At 45.1% G+C, this 20,129-nt stretch overlaps 1 protein-coding gene across 1 annotated transcript in view; it reads right to left on the bottom strand.

Moving 5' to 3' along the window:
* CUL4B (cullin 4B) overlaps positions 1-20,129 on the bottom strand; it is a 3,236,793-nt gene that overhangs the window by 825,991 nt on the left and 2,390,673 nt on the right. The gene's annotated exons all lie outside the window — the stretch shown is intronic.

Here is a 20,129-nt window from a genome sequence, read left to right as displayed (position 1 = left end):
TGACGCAGGACCCAAGATTTTGATAATCAGGCTGACTGAGGGCTACTGCAAGCAGATAACCCAAATGTGATGACTGCAACAGTGAAACACGAAGAACATCATACAGGAAAAGAAAATGCATCTGTCTTCCAAGCCTTTAGCATGGAGTCCTGGAGCAGACTTTTGCCAAATGACTGTTAACTATTCCGACAGCTGGATCAAATCTTGGAAGATACCCGATTCAGTTTCCATCCATGATGATCTGTCCTGGTCCTGCTCAGCTTGCCTGGCAAACAGTTCTAATCTTACGGAATGGAAAACCACTGCAGAGTGAGATTGTGCTGAAATGCTGTATCACAGACTACTGCGACTAGTCTGCACACAGGGAAAGCTCTGCACTTCCTTGTTTCTTTACTTACCGTGTTACTGTGGTGCTGCTTGCAAACACCTGAAGTCCCAGGGACCACAGATGGTTGAGAGAATGGAAATCTTTTATAAAATGCCAACATCTCTCATGTTTATGTGCTTTGGTCTGCTTTTTTGGTTCGAAAAACCACAAAGTTTTATCTCCACAGCCACTGCACCCAAATCAAAGTTTGGGGCATCTATGACTGACTGTGCTGGAGCAGACAGACAGAATGGAAAACTACCACAACCACATAATTCCAAACAAGATTCTGAAAAGCTAGAGGATGCTGAAGCTGGGAACATACAAATTTTGGGTACCACTTGATTTTTCTCATGTTGAGCCTTGCAGGAGGTACCATGAGTACCAAAGATGTCATGAGACCCAGAATTCTAAGGAATTCCTTTGCTGAGATGGTAGTCTGAATAGAAAAACTCAGGAACAGATCTAAATACACATCTATTTTATTTTCCTGTGGAAGAAAAGCTCTTTGTACTGAGGTATCCAAGGGACATCCCCATGAAAACAATCCTGTGTGAAGGAGTCCGGTAAAAACTCAAGTTCTCCTGGAATTCCACTCTCTGTAAGACATCCTTTATCCAAATGAGAGATTCCCAACAATTTGAAAAAGTCTCTGCAAAGATAAGCATATTGTCTAAATAAGGAAAAATTTGAATACCCTGCAGTCTGCAGTAGCCTATCACAGAAGTTAGACTCTTTGTAAATTCCTTTGTGGCAGTAGACAAATCAAAGACCAATGCAGGCATCTGCTAATGTGATGCATGCACAAAACACCTTAAGAAATATCTGAAACACAGACTTATAGGAATGTGATGATATGCATCTTTTGAAATCTAAGGTCAAAACTTAAATACAGAATAAGTGACAACAAGTTATGAAGAGAGATCATTTTGAACTTTGGTACCATCACAAATAAATTCAGAAAGGAAAGACCCAGAACTGGCATCAATGTTTTTTCTTTGGCACTACGAATAAAACCTTTTCCCTAGCTGAAGAGGAAGGGCAGTTGCTATCACTGCTCCCCCATGCAAGCATATGCTGAATGTCAGGAGGGAAAAGAACAATCTGGTTTGGTGGGTGTGGAGGAATCTCCTGAAAAGGAAGGAGAAATGCACACTGCCATCTGTAACCTTAACTGATTATTCTCAGAACTATCTATTGTCAAAGAACAGAATGGAGGTTTAGAGTTTCAGGAAGGATTAAAAGACTATTGGGGGGGGGGTTGCAAACTTTTGTATAATTTTTCAGACTTGTTATCCTTTGTTCTTATGGTGGGGATTATTCCTGCCTTTTTTTTTAATCCTCCCTGCCATTGCTTTTTAAATGTTTGCTTAACATATTTTGCTTTTTAAAGAAAGATGTGGAGGGAGCACTGACTCCCATGGAAAACATGGAGAAAGAGGGTTGAAAAATCTAAGACATCCCTTGACACAGCTTTCCTCTCTCATAACATTTTTTAACAACCTCTGTAGAAGTAGATACAAAAAAATAGTTCCTTATCCAAAGGAGAAGTCAAGATTTCATTTGTGACATTCTATCAGAGAATCTGAGAATACAGACTGGCAAACACCGTCATTACAGTTTCAGTGGCAGCAGCCCTGGAAGTGGCATCAAGAAAATGAAATTCACATTTTAAACAGTGGACAGTCACTTTAGACACAGAAGCCAAGTTACACAAAGCAGGTTTCTCCTCTCAAGATGAAAAAAGAAGTTATGTACTCACCATAACATTCCATGTTTGTAGTCCATCTCGCCCTTCATTCTTACATATGGGTTCGGAGCCGATACTCGGCTCTGACCTGGCTGATTACAAAGCTCAAAGTCTCTCAGTTGGCTCGTGGCAAGGTAGGTATCCCATAGTGCACTGACAAGAATCCCCATATCTTGTTTGCTGCTGTCTAAAAAAATGATAGAAGATATTTCCACACGGAACAACAAAGATGAAAGGTCTCCACCCTAAGGAAGACAGATACTATCTTGTCTCCAGATCCTCCAAGGATACATGGATGGGGGTAGGAGGGTGGGTTCGTAAGAATGAAGGGCGAGATGAAATACAAACATAGAACATCATGGTGAGTACATAACTTCTTTATGTTCTGTAGTCCTATCTCGCCTTCATTCTTACATATGGGACAGCGTCCCTAGCACCTTTTTCTTGGGTGGCTCACGGGAATATACTCCTAAGAACCGTGGAACCAAAGGAGGCTCTGCCCATGGAGGCCAAATCCAATCCAATTTGTAATGAGTAATGAAAGTATGAAGGGTAGCCCAAGTTGCTGCTGCACATATACTGTCCATTGGAATTCTGGCTTGAAAGGCAGCAGATGTGGATACGGATCTGGTAGAATGAGCTTTAATTTTAAATGGGAGTTCTTTGCCATTAGAAGAAATAAATAAAAGATATACAATTTGAAATCCAGTTTGAGAACGTTATCTTGGAGACTGGCATACCTTTTCTCGTCTCCGAAAAAGATACAAAAAATTGGTCTGATCTCCTAAACTCCTTAACTGTCTGTCAGCATCAAGTTGATGAAACTTGTATTCCGCTTTGTTTGAATGATTAGGAAAAAAGACTGGCAGTTCAATAGTTTGATTCCTATTAGAGTGAGAATAAACCTTGGGGATGAGGGAAGGATTTGTACGAAGGGAAACTCTGTCTCTAAGAAAAATCAAGTAAGAAGGTTTGACTGAAAGTGCTTGCAACTCAGACACTCTTCTGGCGGATGTAATGGCTACTAGAAAAATGGTCTTCCATGAAAGGAACTTTAATTCACAAGTATGTGCGAGTTCAAAAGGCGGAGAAGTAAGTTTGGAAAGAACAAAATTTAGATCCCAGGGAGATACAGGTTCTTGAAAGGGAGGTCTTAGCAAGGTAGTGCCTTTTAAAAATGATTTACACAATCTGTGAGCCATAAGATTAGGTTCGTGTTGTCCCACATGAAAATTGGAGATCGCTGCTAATTGAACTTTGATTGTAGCAGCAACTGATCCCTGATGAAAAAGTTTGGTTAGGAATTTTAACACTAAGGGAATGGAGGCTGCGTAAGGATCTATGTTTTTTTCTCGTGCCCAGAGAGAAAATCTTTTCCATTTGCTAGCGTACAATTTTCTCGTAGAAGGCTTGTGAGAAGACATCAGGATATGTGTAACTGCAGGGAAGAAATCATGAAGCCTGACTAGGGATGGAAGTGGAGCAGCCACACTGTCAAGTTGAGGGTGTGGAGACAGGGATGGAAGGTGCCTGACGTGTGTCAGAAGGTCTGGTACTGGGTCCAGAGTCCATGGATCGCCCAGAAGGTGAGGCCCGAGAAAGAGGAACCAAATCTGATGAGGCCAGTAAGGAGTGATAAGAATCATTCGGCTTCCCAAGGTCTTTGCTTACTGGATCACTTTCGATATTAGCAGAAAGGGAGGAAAGACATAAAGAAGTCCCAAGGGCCAATTGTGAACAAGTGCATCTCTCGGTGTCTCCCCTGGGGGGGGGGGGCGTAAGGAAGAAGTAGCTGCTGCATTTGGCGTTCATTGGGGTGGCAAACAGATTGCAACAAGGCTGTCCCCATTATTTGCGGAAAATCTGTTCTGTGACTTTCTGATTCAGAGACCACTCGTGAGGCATCAAGATTGCCCTGCTGAGCTTGTCGGTTATCACAATGGTTGTCCCCGGGATATGCGGTGCAACTAGAAAGCGTTGGGAAGATATCGCCCACTGCCAAACACGAAGAGCCTCTCAACATAGGGGTAGGATCTGGTTCCTCCTTGTTTGTTTATATACCATACCACTGACATATTGTCTGATTGGATTGCTATTGTCCCTACAGGAAGAAAATCGTGAAGTGCTTGCAACGCTAGTAGCACTGCTCTCATCTCTAGGACACTGATATGCAAGTGAGCCTCATATTCTTGCCATGTGCCTTGGACTGTCCCACCTACATAATGCCCCCCCCATCTGGGAGGCATCCGTGGTCACAGTAGCAATGGGTTGGCGAGGAATGAATAGTGGCCCTATCACTAGTTGATTGGACTGGATCCACCAACGAAGGTTCTTTTTGCAAGATTCTGTTATCAAAATAGGATCACACAGGATGAGACAGAGGCAGTTGTTGAAGAGAAAAGATTAGCCATTGAAGAATTCTCATATATAGTCTGGCTAGTGGAACTAGAATTATAGTAGAGGCCATGGTTCCTAGAAGTTTGAGCACTGTCTTCGCCTTGACTTTGTGTTGAGGAAGCAGGCTGTATATCTGTTGTCTTAGATTTTGTACTCTGTCTGCAGGAAGGCGAACCATCATTGCGACTGTGTCTATATCTGGGCCTATAAAAGTCACATACTGAGAGGGTGACAAGGCAGACTTTTCCCAATTTATAGTAATCCCTAGCTGAGTGCAGACTCGGATAGTTGAATCCCTGGCTTGTAGAAGTAGGTGCCTGGTGGTGGCAGTCAGGAGCCAGTCTTCCAGGTACAGAAACACTTGGAATCCAAGACGTCTCAAGTGAGCCGTTACTACTGCCATACATTTGGTGAACACCCTGGGGGCTGTGGTGAGACCAAAGGGCAGAGCATGAAATTGGTAATGACTGGCTCCCAGCCAGAAGCGTAAATGACTCCTCAATGCTCTGTCCATTTTTATATAGTAGTACGCACCTTGGAGGTCTATGAAGCACATCTAATTGGAGCACATCTAATTGTCTTTCCCTAACAGAGGGAGTATAGACTGCAGTGTTACCATTCGGAACTAGGACTTCTTCACTGATTCATTTAATTTGCTGAGATCCAAAACGGGCCTCTAGTCCCCCTGTTCGTTTTGGCAATAAAAAGAATCTGGAGTAAGTTCCAAATCCTATCTGGTCTGTGGGGACATTTTGGATGACTCTCCTTTGAAGCAACTTTTGGACTTCTATAGTTGCTTGATCCCTGTGATTGGGTGGAACATCTGGGATTTTCTTGGTGGGATGAGGTGGAAAAGAGAAGGGTATGGAGTATCCTCTGGAAATTATCCTTTGTACCCACTTGTCTTGGGTGATGTCATGCCAGGCTTCTGGATACAAAGATAGTGACCCCCGACTAGCTCCAGAGAAGCGCAGTTGGACCCCACTTCAGGAGCGCTGATAGGGATAGCAACGAAAGGAATCGCGGCCACCCTGGTTTCGCGGAACCCCCCCCCCCACCTCTAGGGCATCTACCATTGCTTCCTCTGCCTCTGGAGAAGGAATAACCTTGTGCGTCCGGGAAAAATCTCTGAGATTTATTGAACCACATTTTTCCACCTCTCTGACCATTAGAGTATGGTCTAGAAGGGAAGGAAAAACGTACTCCCACGGTAGAGAGAGTTTTCCCTTCCTGCTCATACCTTTGGTGCAACCAGGAACCGTCAAAGAGGGAGTTGGTAAATGTAGATTTGAAAGGGTCCGTGCAAAGTTACATAAGCACATCCAGGAGTGTCTCCTAAGGGAAACTCCTGAACCTGCTGCTCTGCTCGCTCCATCTGCTGCATAAGATATCAGCCTCATGGAGGAGTTAACAATGGAGTTTAAGGTAGCAACTGAGCAGTAAACTTTTCAGGGACTCCTTCAGCTAAAGTGCCTTGGAGAGCATCTCCTAGATCCTGTAGGAGATCTCTTTGAAGCCTAGTGAAATGGGTGGAGAAATTCAGCAATCTGAGTGTAAAAGCCGCTGAAGAGAAGATACACTTCCCGTATCTGTCCATCGTTCAAGACTCATTGCTCGGTGGGTGGACAGATGAGGAAGTTTCCGCTAGTTCCTACTTTGTGGCTGCTGCCACCACCATGGCATCTACAGGCACACCTTTAGTCAAAAACTCTTTCTCTTTGGGGACTGAAAGAAATTTGTTGGGCCTTCTGGGGACTGGTTCCACGGCATCAGGAGTTTCTCACACCTTTCCAATGACTAAATCCAAGAGCTCATTGAAAGGTGGAGTCACCCAAGAGGCTGAAGGTTGAGACCCGAAAGCCTTAAGGTACACTGACTCCTCATCAGGAGTGACAGTGGGCCAGCCACCTCTCTGTTTCAGGATCTCTAGGATATCTACGAAGGAGAGAGCATCAGAGGACGACCTAGGGGACTCCTCGAGGTCAGTGTCAGAGGTGATGGACTCATCAGGGGAGTCTACATGCTTCCTCTTACAAGTTCTCTTCCGAGGAGGCTCCTCAGAAGGGTATTCTGGGGAGGTCTCGGAAGACTGGCGGCCACCCAATGGGGGCTCCTGAGGCTGTGGATCTCTGCTGTCAAGAGAGAGAGAGAGATGGTGCTGAGACAGAGGTCGGAGCTAGAGGGGGAAGGGCATCGGTACCCTTGAGTGGAGCTCAAGACCTAGACAGCACGCTCCTCATCATCTCGAAGGCAGATCTCACTGGCTCCGAGGACACCCCCTGTTCCTAGGAAGTGGAAGTAGCCCTCGGCTCCAAAGCGATCGGCTCCAAGATAGATGTAGGATCTGAGCTCAACCAAGCTGACACACCGACAGGTAGGCTCGGAAGCGAAGAAGTTCGGGTACAAGCGTCCCTGTCGGGGCCAAATGGTGAGCTTCGGCTCCTAGACACCAAGGATGGCGCCGAAGGTGTCGGAGCGGAACTCGGCTTCGAGACAGACAATAGAGGTGCTGGAACCAACGGTTCCACAAGTGGCACCAACAGCTCTGGCTCCGAAGGACCGACATGGCTCGGAGGAGGAACAGAGAAGTACAGTTGTGTACACTTACCATAAATGTAGATGTTCGAGTGTATTCACTGTTCCAGTCATTACATTTGGGTTATCCTGCTGGCAGGTTGCCCTCAGTCGGCCTGAATTCCAAAGTTTTGGGTCCTGCATCGGTTGCTGTCACCTCTTCCCTGACGTCAGGTTGTCAGGGGTATGAAAGATGCAGCAGATGCCATTTTATTCAGTTTTTCTTGCCCCAGATGTCAGGTGCCCCCAAAAGGGTAGGCTAAAATTATGTAAATAAAACATACATGCACCAAAATAAGCTTTATCTTCATCCATAAGCAAATACACCACCTAGGTTGTATAGATTAGAGAAGTAAAGATAAGTTCCAGCAAAAATAAGGGGGATGGCGGGTGGGTAACCTGGACTGCAACAGTGAATACACTCAAACATCTACATTTATGGTAATGTTCTTCATGTTTCACTGTTGCAGTCATTACATTTGGGTTGAGTCCCAAAGCTACGGTTGGGTGGCTGGAGCTAAACAGCATTAGGAGCGGCTATGAGACCCTGCAGAACTGCAGTGGCAAAGCCTGCCCTGGATTTAGAGTAAAGAGGCAGATTGTAATGTTTTGTAAAGGTATGCACTGAACTCCAAGTAGCAGCCTCTAAAATGTCTTTGGTTGGTACTCCCCTGAGAAAGGCTGCAGAAGTGGCTGCAGCTCTGGCTGAATGTGGCCTAATGCCCTTAGGCACTGGTTTGCCATGCTGTGAGTAGCAGAAACGAATGCAGTGACCTATCCACTTTGAAATAGTCTGCTTGGAGATTGCCTTTCCTTGTGATGCTGTGGCATATGCCACTAGTAATTGTTCTGTCTTTCTGAAAACTTTAGTTTTGTCCAAGTAGAATCTAAGTTGTCTGTGTACATCCAAAGAATGCAGAATTCCCCCCCCCCCCCATTCTGTGGATTTGGATAAAAAGTTTGAAAATGAATTGTTTGGTTAAGGGCTACATTGGATACCTCCTTAGGCATAAAAGTAGGGTTTGTTCTCAGAGAGACCCTGTCTGGATAAAAAATGATAAAGGGTTCCACAGCCATGAGAGCCTGTAGCTCTGAAACTCGTCTTGCAGAAGTTATTGCTAGGAGCAGAGCTGTTTTCCAAGATAAGAACTTTATATCCGCAGTAGCAGCTGGCTCAAAAGGAGGTAAGGTGAGCTTTTCCAAGACATAACTGAGGTCCCATTGCAGGTATTGGTGTTCTCCTTGGAGGCCTTAAGTTTTTGGCTCCTCTGAGGTACTGCCTTAATAAAGGATGAGAAAAGAGTGGTGGCTCTGTATTGTAGTGAGCCGAAATGGCAGAGGCATGGATTTTAATTGATGAAAAAGATAGGCCTTTGTCCAGCATCTCAGTTAAGTATTGCAAAATCTGAGGAATATTTGGGACAGCTGTATCAGTTCCTTGAGCTAGGTTCCAACAGCAAAATCTCTTCCATTTCCCAGCATAGGATTTTCTAGTACTAGGCCTTCTGGCTTCTAAAATGACATCCATCAAAGCTTTACTGAGAGGTGTGGTTTGTATGGCTAACATTATCCACCATGCTGCCAGGTTTAGGGTCCTGAGTTGGCTGTGCAGAATCTGATTGTTTTGCTGGGACAGTAGATGAGGTGTCTTGAGGTAAGGTCCAGGCTGGGCCCTGGGACAAGTTCCTTAAGATCGGATACCAGTACTTGCATGGCCAGTCTGGGGCAATCAGAATCATTTTTGGTTTCTCCTGCCTCTCCTGCCTGAGGAGAGGCAGTGGAGGAGAGGCATATACCGATAGGTTTGTCCAGTTGAAAGATAAGGCGTCCACTTTCCAAGCTTGTCTGTGATAAGTCCTTGTGCAGAATCTTTTTAGTTGATTGTTTTGAGGGGGAGGCAAATAGATCTATGTCCGGGCGTCCCCATTTCTTTGTTATCATGCTGAAGACCTGCAGATCCAGGTGCCACTCATGGGGATCCATGAGGTTTCTGCTTAGTTCGTCTGCCAGAGTGTTTTCCTTTCCTGGCAGGAATTGTGCCTGCAGATGAACTTGGTAAGTCAATGTTGTGTCACATAAAGCCATGGCTTGTCTGCACAGGGGATAAGAATGAGTGCCCCCCTGCTTGTTTATGTACCACATGACTGTGGTGGTGTCTGTTTTTATCAGTAGTTGTCCCGGATGAAGTAGGTCCTTGAAGGCTGTCAGGGCATTTTGAACAGCTAGCATCTCTTTTTGATTGATATGTAGATGCTTTTGGTTTGTGGACCAGGTGCCCTGAATGCCTCTTCCTGCCATGTGTGCCCCCCAGGCATAATCTGAAACATACGTCGTTAGGCTCTGCCTGGCTGGGGGTAGTGAGAATAGCTGTTCCTTGTTTTGATGACAAGCCTTTGTCCACCATCGAAACTCCTGTTGCAGAAAGGGGAATTAGAGTAATCATTGTTTCCAGACTGTGGCAATGTTGTGTCCAGACACGTTTTAGGTACCACTGAATTTTCCTCATATGCAGTCTTGCATATGCAATTAGTAAGATGCAGGATGCCATGAAGCCCAAAGCCTGCAGAATTTTTGGGCCTTTGTTGCCATTGCCCTAGAATCCCTGTCAGAGGGGGTAGGGATTTTTGCAGTAGAAGCCTTGACCCCTTTTGGACCCTGAGAAATAGTTTCTGGGTCTGCAGTAGGGTTTTTGAAAAGGAATTTATGAGAGTCAGGGACCCTGTAGTATCTGTCCGGCTTAACAGGAGCTGGAGGTAAAGAGTCAGGGGTCAGACTACACTCCGAGAACACATCATATACAATGTCCAACACAGGTGGAATTGCTAGAGGCCTGTGTTGAGGAAGTAAAAGGAAATCTCTGAGCCTTTTCTTAGATTCTGAAAAATCTTGGCTCTCCCAGTGGAAGAGCTCCCTCATGGTATGCAAGGTTTCCCCAAAAGAGTAGTCCTCAGGAGGAGAAGCTAAAGGAATTGATTCTTCAGCATAGAATCCTCATAGGGGGGAAGAGAATATTCCTGATCAGAAGAGGAATCAGAAGAAATGGAAACCTGATCTGAAGATTCATAGTCTGTCTCTTGCCTAGGCCTCTTATCAGGAGGGGGATGGGAACCCTTGATCAAGGTGATTGTCTTTGGCCATTCCGAGCATCTGTTTTTTGGGCGTGGAGGCTTGTCCTTGTGGTTGGTGAACTTGTTTCTTTGCCTTTAAAGGTGTTTTAGTCTTTGTCTTTGAAGTCGGTTTAATATATAATTGTTTAGGTCTGAATACACCCTCAGGTGCCGATGCCTGCTCAGCAGCTCCGGACCCATCTGAGGGAATAATCTCCGAGGCGCCAATACCTTGAGTTTCCAGCGGCCTGGCCGACTCCATGTGGGAGTTGGTAGCGGCCTGCGACTCTAAAGTAGTGGGCATCAGGGGCTGCGAAAGCACCTCACTGAGAACCGGCGACTTGCTTAGGAGAAGCTTCGTAGTCGGTTTTGGACCTCGGTTGCCTGTCTTTTTCTTTGCATTTTTTGTGAACTCCGGTAGTCGGATGGCTATCCGACGACATTGTATAATTAAATCTTCGCCCAAAATAGCTTAATGCAAAATCGTACCGACGCTTAATAGTGCATTGGTTAAATCTAGCACAAAACCAACAACTAGCAACATCGTGGTCAGGGCCTAGGCAAGGAATACAGTAAGAATGAAAGTCCTTATGAAGTATTTGTTTCCCACAAGAAATACAATTATTAACTTTTTCTGACATCGGTCTGGAGCAAGAAAAAAGTTTCCCCAACGGGGTACTTAGCTTTTAATGAAGACTTCGGATCTGAAACTCGAACACGAAAATCTCAGGAGTCGGCCGACCGACACTTGCGAAATGCTTCTGCTTCGGGCATCGTGCGGCAAGAAAGACTGAATAAAATGGCGTCGGCTGCATCTTTCATACCCCTGACAACCTGACGTCAGGGAAGAGGCAACAGCAACAGATGTAGGACCCAAGATTTTGGAATTCAGGCTGACTGAGGGCAACCTGCCAGCAGGATAACCCAAATGTAATGACTGCAACAGTGAAACACGAAGAACATCAGGTAGCATTGGCCTTAGATGACTCCAGAACCGAATGGGTCGGAGCCGGCAACAAATTAGCTACAGCCAATGACTTCAAGAGTCTAAGTACTACTCTCTCTAAATCCTCTTCAGAAAGACTCTTGGAGGATCTGTAAGACAAGGTAGGTGATCTAGATCTCTGCAAAATTGGAGATCTGAGAGCTGGGGAGACCGGTAATAATTCTGTAGACTGGCTCTGAGGTAAGTGTTCAGTAGTCGGCTCAGAAAAACTTGGGACCGATAATGGAGTGTTGATAACCTTGACCGGCTCCAAGGACAGTGGAGCCGAAGAGGTAGAAAATTTGTCCAATTTTGTAATTTTTTTGTGGAGGTCCAGATAAAATAGTCGGTGTAAGAGACTGTCTCTTGGCCAACTTGAACTTCTCTCTCTCTTTTTTAGACCTGGAATGCGATGATGAAGAGCTGGCTAAATCCTCCTCAAAGGAAGGCTTAAGGAGACCTTTCAGGATCAATTTGTTCTTCCTTTCCTGGAGAACCCAAGAACTAAAGGAGTGGCAAAAGGAACATGTCTCCTGAAGATGTACGGCTCCCAGGCAGTAAACACAATTACTATGTCCATCAGTCAAAGACATTTTTGAGAACATTTGAGACACTTTTTAAAACCCGAAGGTTAATGACCCTTTGATTCCTTAGACATATTGTCAAAACAAACAATCACAAGAGGGAAAAGCAGGAAGAGAGGACACGGTCCTCTAACTTAAATAGGCCTAGCCCTGCTAAAGAAGCACTGCACACAAGGAAAAAAAATAATGGAGGACTAGGTCCTCTAACTTAAATGGGCCTAGCCCTGCTGAGGAAACAACACACTAGAGAAAAGGTAATAGAGGACTTGGTCCTCTAACTTAAACGGACCTAGCCGTAAACAGAGGAGTAAGCGACGTCAACAATTTGCAACAACAACTGCAATCAATTCAACAAACACTAACTAAATAGTTCTAGCTAATAAGAGTTAATAAAGAAACAGTGCACAAAGCTATACATTTTAAACTACTTATTCTATTCAAAAACACAAGTCTAGAATAGGTCCTAACCAAAACACAGACCTACGCCTAAGAGATCTAAATAGAGCAAAAAGCTAGCACACCAAAGAAGGGATACCACTCAGAAAAAGGGCTTGCGGAAGTGACAGCCAACAAGTTTTCAACAACAACTTTGCAAATATTCAAAAAACATGCTAACTAATTTACTACTGTAACAACAACAGTTAAGCTATTTATACTAAACTACTAATATTATCAGAAAACGATCACTATAGAAATAGAATAATGAAGAAAATCCAACTTAGCCACGGCCAAGAAAGAGAGCACTTTTGAACTTGTATACGTGGTAAATGAGATCTGAGGATTCTTACTAGTGCACTATGGGATACCTACCTTGCCACGAAACAAATGAGACACTTCGAGCTTTGCAATCAGCCGAGTCGGAGCCGAACCGATACATTGTTCCATGGTTAGGCTTTCCCAGGAGTCAGTCTCCATTTTCAGCTTAACAGCAATAGTTGGTAAAACAGGTATGTTGAAAAAAAAGTAACCTGTCCACTCATTAAAAACAGTAAAAAGCTCTTTAAATACTCAAGCCAGACACCAAAAGTAAAATAACACAAATTTTACCGGAGAAAAATAGTTAAAAGTTAGTTTTAACAATTTATCACAAATGTAATGCTCCTCTTTGAAAGTGTTCAAAAGTCACATGACAGTCGATAAAACCACTTACCCCCTGCTTAATTAAATAAAGTTTACAAGAAAACTAAGAAGTTTTCTGTCATAAAAAGTTAAGTGGAAGACCCCCCCCTCCCAACACACAGTACAGCCCTGGAAGTCCTACTTACCTGTAATAGTAGATGTTCAAATTCCTAACTGCCTCAGAAGTATTTTGCTTTATCTGCCAAGGTAACCCAGTAATTGGGAACGAGCGTTCAAAAACTCAGACTCCCCTCCTTCTCTTTTCCTGTGACAGCTGGTTGTCTGAACATATCCTGAGAGGGAAGCCTTCAGCGGTCACACTGAGCGAGTATTTGGGCTTTTTCACTTCCTCAAAGGAGAAGATGCAAGTAACTGAAGCTAGAATCATCTAACAAATGTAAATCTGCAGCCAATCACAATACCATACAAAAACAAGTTCAACAACTACTGAATCAAAGAGGTTAAAACCCACTTCAACTATGCAAAATATGCGGGATGGCAAGTGGGTGGTGCCACTGAGACAATGAGGAATTCGAACATCTACAATTACAGGTAAGTAGGACTTGTGCAATTGTACTACATTCATCATTCCCACTGCCTCAGTGGCATTTTGGGTAAATTCCCACAGCTTTTCCTATCTAGGAGATGGAAAGGTTAGGATCCATGAGTCCTTGGAGAATAGTCTTAGCAAAGCCTGCTTTGAACCTTGAAAAGGAATCCAGTTTGTAGTGCTTTATGAAGGTATGAACAGAGGACCAAGTTGCTGCCTCTAGAATGTTTCTATAGTCCACCCCTTTTCAAAATGCTATCAAACAAGATAAGGTCCTAAATGAACGAGCCTTAACCTTGTCTGGAAAAGATTTAACTTGGTGGGAATAACTGAAAACAGCAGCAGAGGACAACCATCGTGCAATAGTTTGCTTATAGACAGGCTGACCCACCAAGAGAAAGTACAGTTGTGTACACTTACCATAAATGTAGATGTTTGAGTGTATTCACTGTTGCAGTCATCACCTGTGGGCTTATCCCTGCTGTGGTTGCCCTCGGCCAGCCCGAATACCAGAGTCAATGTTTTTCTGCATCTGCTGCTGTTGCTTGCAGACAGACGTCAGGATGTCAGTGCTATAAAACAAGGCAGACGACGCCATTACATCAATTTTTCTTGCCCTAACCAGTCAAAAGCCCAAGGAAATATGGCAAAGTGGTCCTGGTGGCTAAAAGCCATCGTAAGAAGCTTATGTCTCCCTAAGGAAAGAAGATACAAGGGGGAAGGAGGGAGGGAAACCAGGACTGCAACAGTGAATACACTAGAACATCTACATTAATGGTAAGTGTACACAACTGTACTATGTTCTTTGTGTTTCACTGTTGCAGTCATCACCTGTGGGAGGATTTCCAAAGCTGAGGAGAGGGCTGGTAGGATTGTTAAGAGACCTAGGCATGGGTCAGCATGGCCTGCAGAACTGCAGAGGCAAACCCTGCCCTAGCCTTAGAAAAAAGAGGTAAGGTGTTTATGGTTGGTAAAGGTATGGACAGAGGTCCAGGTGGCAGCTTCCAAGATGTCCCTGGTGGGAACTCCTCTGAGGAATGCTGTGGAAGTGGAGGCTGCCTTAGTGGAACGGGTACGAATAGACTTAGGGGGTGGTTTTCCATGTAATCTGTAGCAGAAATGGATATAGTGTGATATCCATTTGGAAATGGTTTGCTTGGAAATGGGCTTCCCCTCTGCCCTTGGGGCAAAGCTGACAAGAAGCTGGTCTGTTTTCCTGAAGGGTTTAGTAAGGTCCAGATAATATCTGAGCTGTCTGTGCATGTCTAGTGAGTGCAGAATTATTTTCCACTTGTTCTAAGGGTTAGGAAAGAAGGTGGGTAGATGTATGGCCTGGTTGAGAGTCACATTAGATATCACCTTGGGCATAAAGGAGGGGTTAGTCCTCAGGGAGACCCTGTCTGCCTGGAAAATGATGAAGGGCTCAATGGCCATCAGTGCCTGAAGTTCTGAAACCCTTCTGGCTGAGGTAATAGCTAGTAGAAAAGCAGTTTTCTGGGAGAGGTATCAGTTCTGCTGAAGCAGCAGGTTCGAAGGGTGACAAGGATAGTTTCTCCAAAACATAATTCAGGTCCCAGGCTGGCGTGGGTGGGCTTCTGGGAGGTATGATATTAGAAGCCCCTCTGAGGAATTGTTTAATCAAATGATGTGAGAACAGGGGCTGATCTGTATCGAAATGAGCTGAAAAGGCTGAGGCGTGGATTTTAATAGAAGAGAAGGAGAGGCCACTATTGAGCAACTCCACTAGGTAGTCCAGGATAAGAGGGATGGAAGGTATTGAGGTACGGCTCCCTCAGGACTGGCTCCAGGAGCAGAATCTTTTCCAATTCCTTGCATAAGATTTTCTGATGCTGGGCCTTCTGTGATAATGTCTAGGACCTGTTTGCTTGTTTCCCTTTAAAGTATTAGCCATGCTGAAAGTTTGAAAGTCTGCAAATCTGGGTGCAGCACCCCCCCCCCCACCTGAGTCAAGAGGTCTGAGATCAGGGGAAGCTGCCTGGGAGGTTTGTAATGGCAGGCTGTGCAGTAAGGGGTACCAATGCTGTCTGGGCCAATCTTGTGCAATGAGGGTGGCCGTTGGTCTCTCCTCCCTTATCTTGATCAGTACCTTACAAATAAGGGGCAGAGGAGGGCATGCGTACACAAACAGGGAGTGCCAGGGGAAGGTCAAGGCATCCACCTTTGAGACTAGGTGGTAATACTCCCTGGTATAGAATTTTTTTCAGTTGGTTGTTGAGGTGCGAAGCAAAGAGATCCACCTCCGAAGTCCCCCACTCCTAAATTACTTGTAAAAAGATTTTTCAGGGGAGCTGCCATTCATGGGGGTCCAGTAAGTTTCTGCTTAAGTGGTCTGCCAGGGTGGTGTTGATCCCTGGTAGGTACTGGGCTATTAGGTGCAATCCCATGGATGAGGCTGTCAGCCAGAGGTTTAAGGCTAACCTGCACAGCGGGTAAGATTGGGTCCCTCCCTGTTTGTTGATGTACCACATTACTGTGATGTTGTCTGTTTTGATAAGGAGATGCGGCTTGAGATGGTGTTTGATGGATGTCAGAACCTTTTGTACTGCCATCATTTCCTTCTGGTTGATGTGTAAGGGAAGGTGCTGGGCATCCCAAAGACCTTGGGTACACCTGCCTGCTAGGTGAGCGCCCCAAGCAATGTCTGAGGCGTCTGTGGTAATGGTCTGCCCAGTTGGGTGGAGGATGAAGGAAGACCCTTGTTCTTGGCACAGGCTCCTGCCCACCAGAGAAACTCGGCCCTTACACAAGGAATCAGAGGGAGAGAGGTCTCTAGAGGCTGGGAGTGCTGACACCAAAGGTTCTTTAGATACCACTGAAGTTTTCTCATGTGAAGCCTGGCCAGAGGAATTAGAAGGAAGCAAGATGCCATGTATCCCAAGGCTTGCAGGGACTTCCTCGCAGTGAGGTGACTTCTGGAAGCCAGCTGGGTAAAGTAGAGAGGCAGGAAGCTCTGCTTTTCTGGGGATAGAAAGGCCATTTGGGATGCTGTGTCCAGCAGTGCTCCCAAGAAAATGATCTTCGTGGAGGGTGATTGCTTTGATTTCTTCTCGTTGATGGTGAACCCTAAGGAGGTTAGGAGGGTTTTGACAAAGAGGAGGTTCTGGAGCAGCTTCTCTTTGCACTCTGCCTGAATGAGGCAGTCATCCAGATAAGGGTAAATCTGTATATTTTTCTGTCTGCAAAAGGCTATGGCCGTGGCTAAGCATTTGGTGAATACCCTGGGAACAGTAGATAAGCCAAAGAGTAGCGAAGAGAACTGAAAGTGTTGTGAGCCTGCTCTGAAGCTCAGGAATTTCCTGCAGGATTCCCTTATGGGGATGTGTAGGTAGGCATCTTTTAGGTCTAGGGTCACTAGCCAGGCATTGTTTGTCAGCATAGGCAGCAGCGGCTGCAAAGTTAGCATTTTGAACTTGAGGACCACCAGGGAGGTGTTCAGAATGGATAGATCCAGGATGGGGCCACAAGTGCCCTCTTTTCTGGGAACAAGGAATAGTCTGGAATAAAAGCCTTTGCCTGTTTGATCTGAGGGGACAGGTTATACTGTCCCTTGGGATATGAGAGTTTGAACTTAGTTTCAATGCCTCTGCCCACAAACTTGGAGGTAAGTCTGGGTACCCTACTGGAAATTGGGAGTTCGTTAAAAGAGAATTTGTATCCCTGAAAAATGATCTTTAAGACCCATTGGTCCTTTGTTACAAAAAGCCAATTTTCTTTGCAGAGGGAGAGCCTTCCTCCTAGCTTTTGGTGAATGAAAATAGGACAGGGGGGAGAGGGAGTCAGTGAGAGTTTTTGCCAAAGAAGGATGGCTTAGAACTCCTTGCCTTAGGAGCAGAAGTGGTCCACTGTTTGGTTCTCTGCTATCCCTGAGATAGGGGTCTGGGTGGTCTGTCCCTGCGAGGCTTACCTAGCCCCTGTCAGCTAGGTGAAGGAAAGGACCAGTGCTTAGAGGGAAAATTCCTGCTGAACCTAGGAGGTTGAACCTGAAAGAAGTATTTTACGGTTTGCATCGATTTTGCTTGGTCTTGCATCTTTTTAAGCCCCTCTTCTGTTTTTACTCCAAACAAGTGGTCCTTATCCAAGGGTGTATCAATTAATTTAGACTTGACATGATCAGACAGAGGTTGTTCCTTCAACCATGCATGTATCCTAATGACAGATTCTGACACTGCTGCCCTGCTTGAGGCCTCTAGGGCATCAAATCCACAGTGTAATGAGTGTTTGGCCACTTGACAAGTAGAGTGCTTTAAATCTGCTAACTCTTCCGAATTGGCACAGTCAGGAAAGTTTGAAATCTTTTGCTTTAATAGTTCCAAAGTGTGTTGTTGATATTTTAACATGTGGAACTGACAGTTGAGTGCTCCGATAGCCAAGGTTGCAGAGGTGTACACCTTTCTGCCCCATCTGTCCAGAGCTCTGGAATCTTTGTCAGAAGGAATAGGATTCTTTGCAAACTAGCCTTAGCTCCTTTTGGTCCCTGTGTAATGACCTCTGGGTCTGCAGCAGGATTTCTGTACAGGTATTTGTGAGACTCCATTACTCTGTAATACCTGTCAGATTTATTGGGAGCAGGTGGGAGGTCGTCAGGAGCTAAGCTGGATTCATGGAAGACATCATCCACCACCCCTAAGATAGGGGGGATGGCCAAGGATCTGTGCTGGGGCAGGTCTAGAAACTCTCTTAGTCTTTTCTTAGACTGAGGGAAGTCCTGGGACTTCCAGTGGAAATGTTCCCTGAGAGCGTGAAGGGTTTCCCCAAAGGAAAGATCTTTTTTAGTGGGGAGGCAGAAGGAATGGATTCCTCTGCATCTGAATCCTCATAAGCAGTCAGAGGTTGTTGTTCCTCTTCAAAATCTGAATAGTCAGATTCTTCAGAATCCTGTTCTGTCAGTATTTCAGGAAAGGGTCTCTTTTCCTCTTAGAAGTTGTGGCCTGACTACCCCTGAAAAGGGAGATAAGATCCTCCGCAATTTTAAGCATTTGGGCTTGGGGTGGTGGAGCAGGAGTTAAGATGGAGGCTAGAGGTAGACTTTCTAGGAGTGGCCTTGCTTCTAGGCCTAAGAGTATTCATCGGTCTGAGAGAAATGGTAGTTGGATGAAAAGATGTCGTTTTTTTTTGTCTAGATTCGGTAGTGTGAAAGGCCTCCTCAGAAGCCAGTGCCTGCGTCACGACTCCAGACTCAACTGAGGTAGAGACAACCAAAGGCTCTGAAGACGAAAAAGATTTCTGCAGCATACCAGACTCCAAAAGGGTCTCGGTAGAGGCTGCGAAGGTATTGTGTCGGGCATCAGGGGCTGCGAAGGCGTCTCACTGAATTCCGGAGAACTGACGACCTGCTTAGCGGTAGAGTCATCAGAAGGCTTAGCCTTGTGTGGTCTGTCTCTAACTTTATCTTCATGATTTTTCAGAATGTCTAAGGATTGTTGGCTGATGGGACGCCATTTCGGAATGTGAAGATGGAAGATGAAAATACCTGGCTACAAGAAGAGCTCTACGATGAATGGTTTTCGCATTAAAGAGGGCACAAAACCGGCAACGGGGGGGGGGGGCTCTGGGTGGCGTCATGGTCTGGGCCTAAACAAGTGACGCAGTATGAATGGAAGTTTCTGTGTGGATCTGATTTTCACAGGCGAGACAATGGTTAACATTTTTGGACACCGGTTAGTGCAAGAAAAAAGGATCCCCAATGGGGTACTTAGCTTTAGATGTTTTCAGCTGTAATTCAAACTCTGGTAGTGACCATCCAGCACACTTGTGAACTGCTTCTGCTACGGGCTCCATGGCAAGAAAGACAAGTGTATTGGCACCGGTTTTATAGCACTGACATCCTGACGTCAGTCTGCAAGTGACAGCAGCCGACGCAGAAAAACATGGACTCTGGCATTTGGGCCGGCCGAGGGTTACCACAGCAGGGATAACCCACAGGTGATGACTGCAACAGCGAAACACGAAGAACATCTTGCAGCTCAGAGACTTATCTTGTAGATGTCACTGCAATAAGTAAAACAGTCTTCCAAGTAATGAACTGTAAACTCAGCCTGTGAAGCAGGATCAAAGGAGGTAAGGACAATTTTTCAACAACAATGCTGAGATCCCGGGGGAGGAATTTGTTTTTGAGGGGGTCTTGTGCAACACTCATTTCACAAACTGTTTGACCACAAAAAGAAGTGAAATAAGGGGATTCATGGGCAGACAAGCGAGATGGCCACAAGATGCACTTTAATATAAACATATGACAAAGTAGCAGCTCACATTAACACTTCAAAATCAGAAGGGCCAAATCCCTTTCAGGACCTCTGTTACTGGTTAGGTACCACCTAGAAAACTTCTTCCACTTGTAAATGCATTTTTTTTCTAGTTGCAGGTTTTCTTGCCTCCTTAAACAACTGATATACATACTCATGGAACAAGTGCCTAAGCAGTGTAATGACAGAATCATCCAGGCTAGCAGTTGCAACTGCTCTAAAATGGGGTGCACCATTCACTCTAATGTAAGCAGATCCAGTCTGTGAGAAAGCTTGTGGTAAATATCCTTGGCCAATTATATTAAAAGGAAGAGAAACAACTTTGCCTGAGACAGAAGAGGGTTACCACAATGATCTTAGTAATTTTTTTCTTAATCTTTAGAAATACCTTGGGAAAACACTGGAAATGGTCAAAATGCATACAGGAACATTC

This window comes from Protopterus annectens, chromosome 15.part0, assembly GCF_019279795.1.
Source record: "Protopterus annectens isolate FY-2018-M chromosome 15.part0, PAN1.0, whole genome shotgun sequence".
Lineage (NCBI taxonomy): Eukaryota > Metazoa > Chordata > Ceratodontiformes > Protopteridae > Protopterus > Protopterus annectens.
The sequence above is the reverse complement of the archived record's forward strand: the minus strand, read 5'-3'. Positions and strand labels throughout refer to the sequence as shown.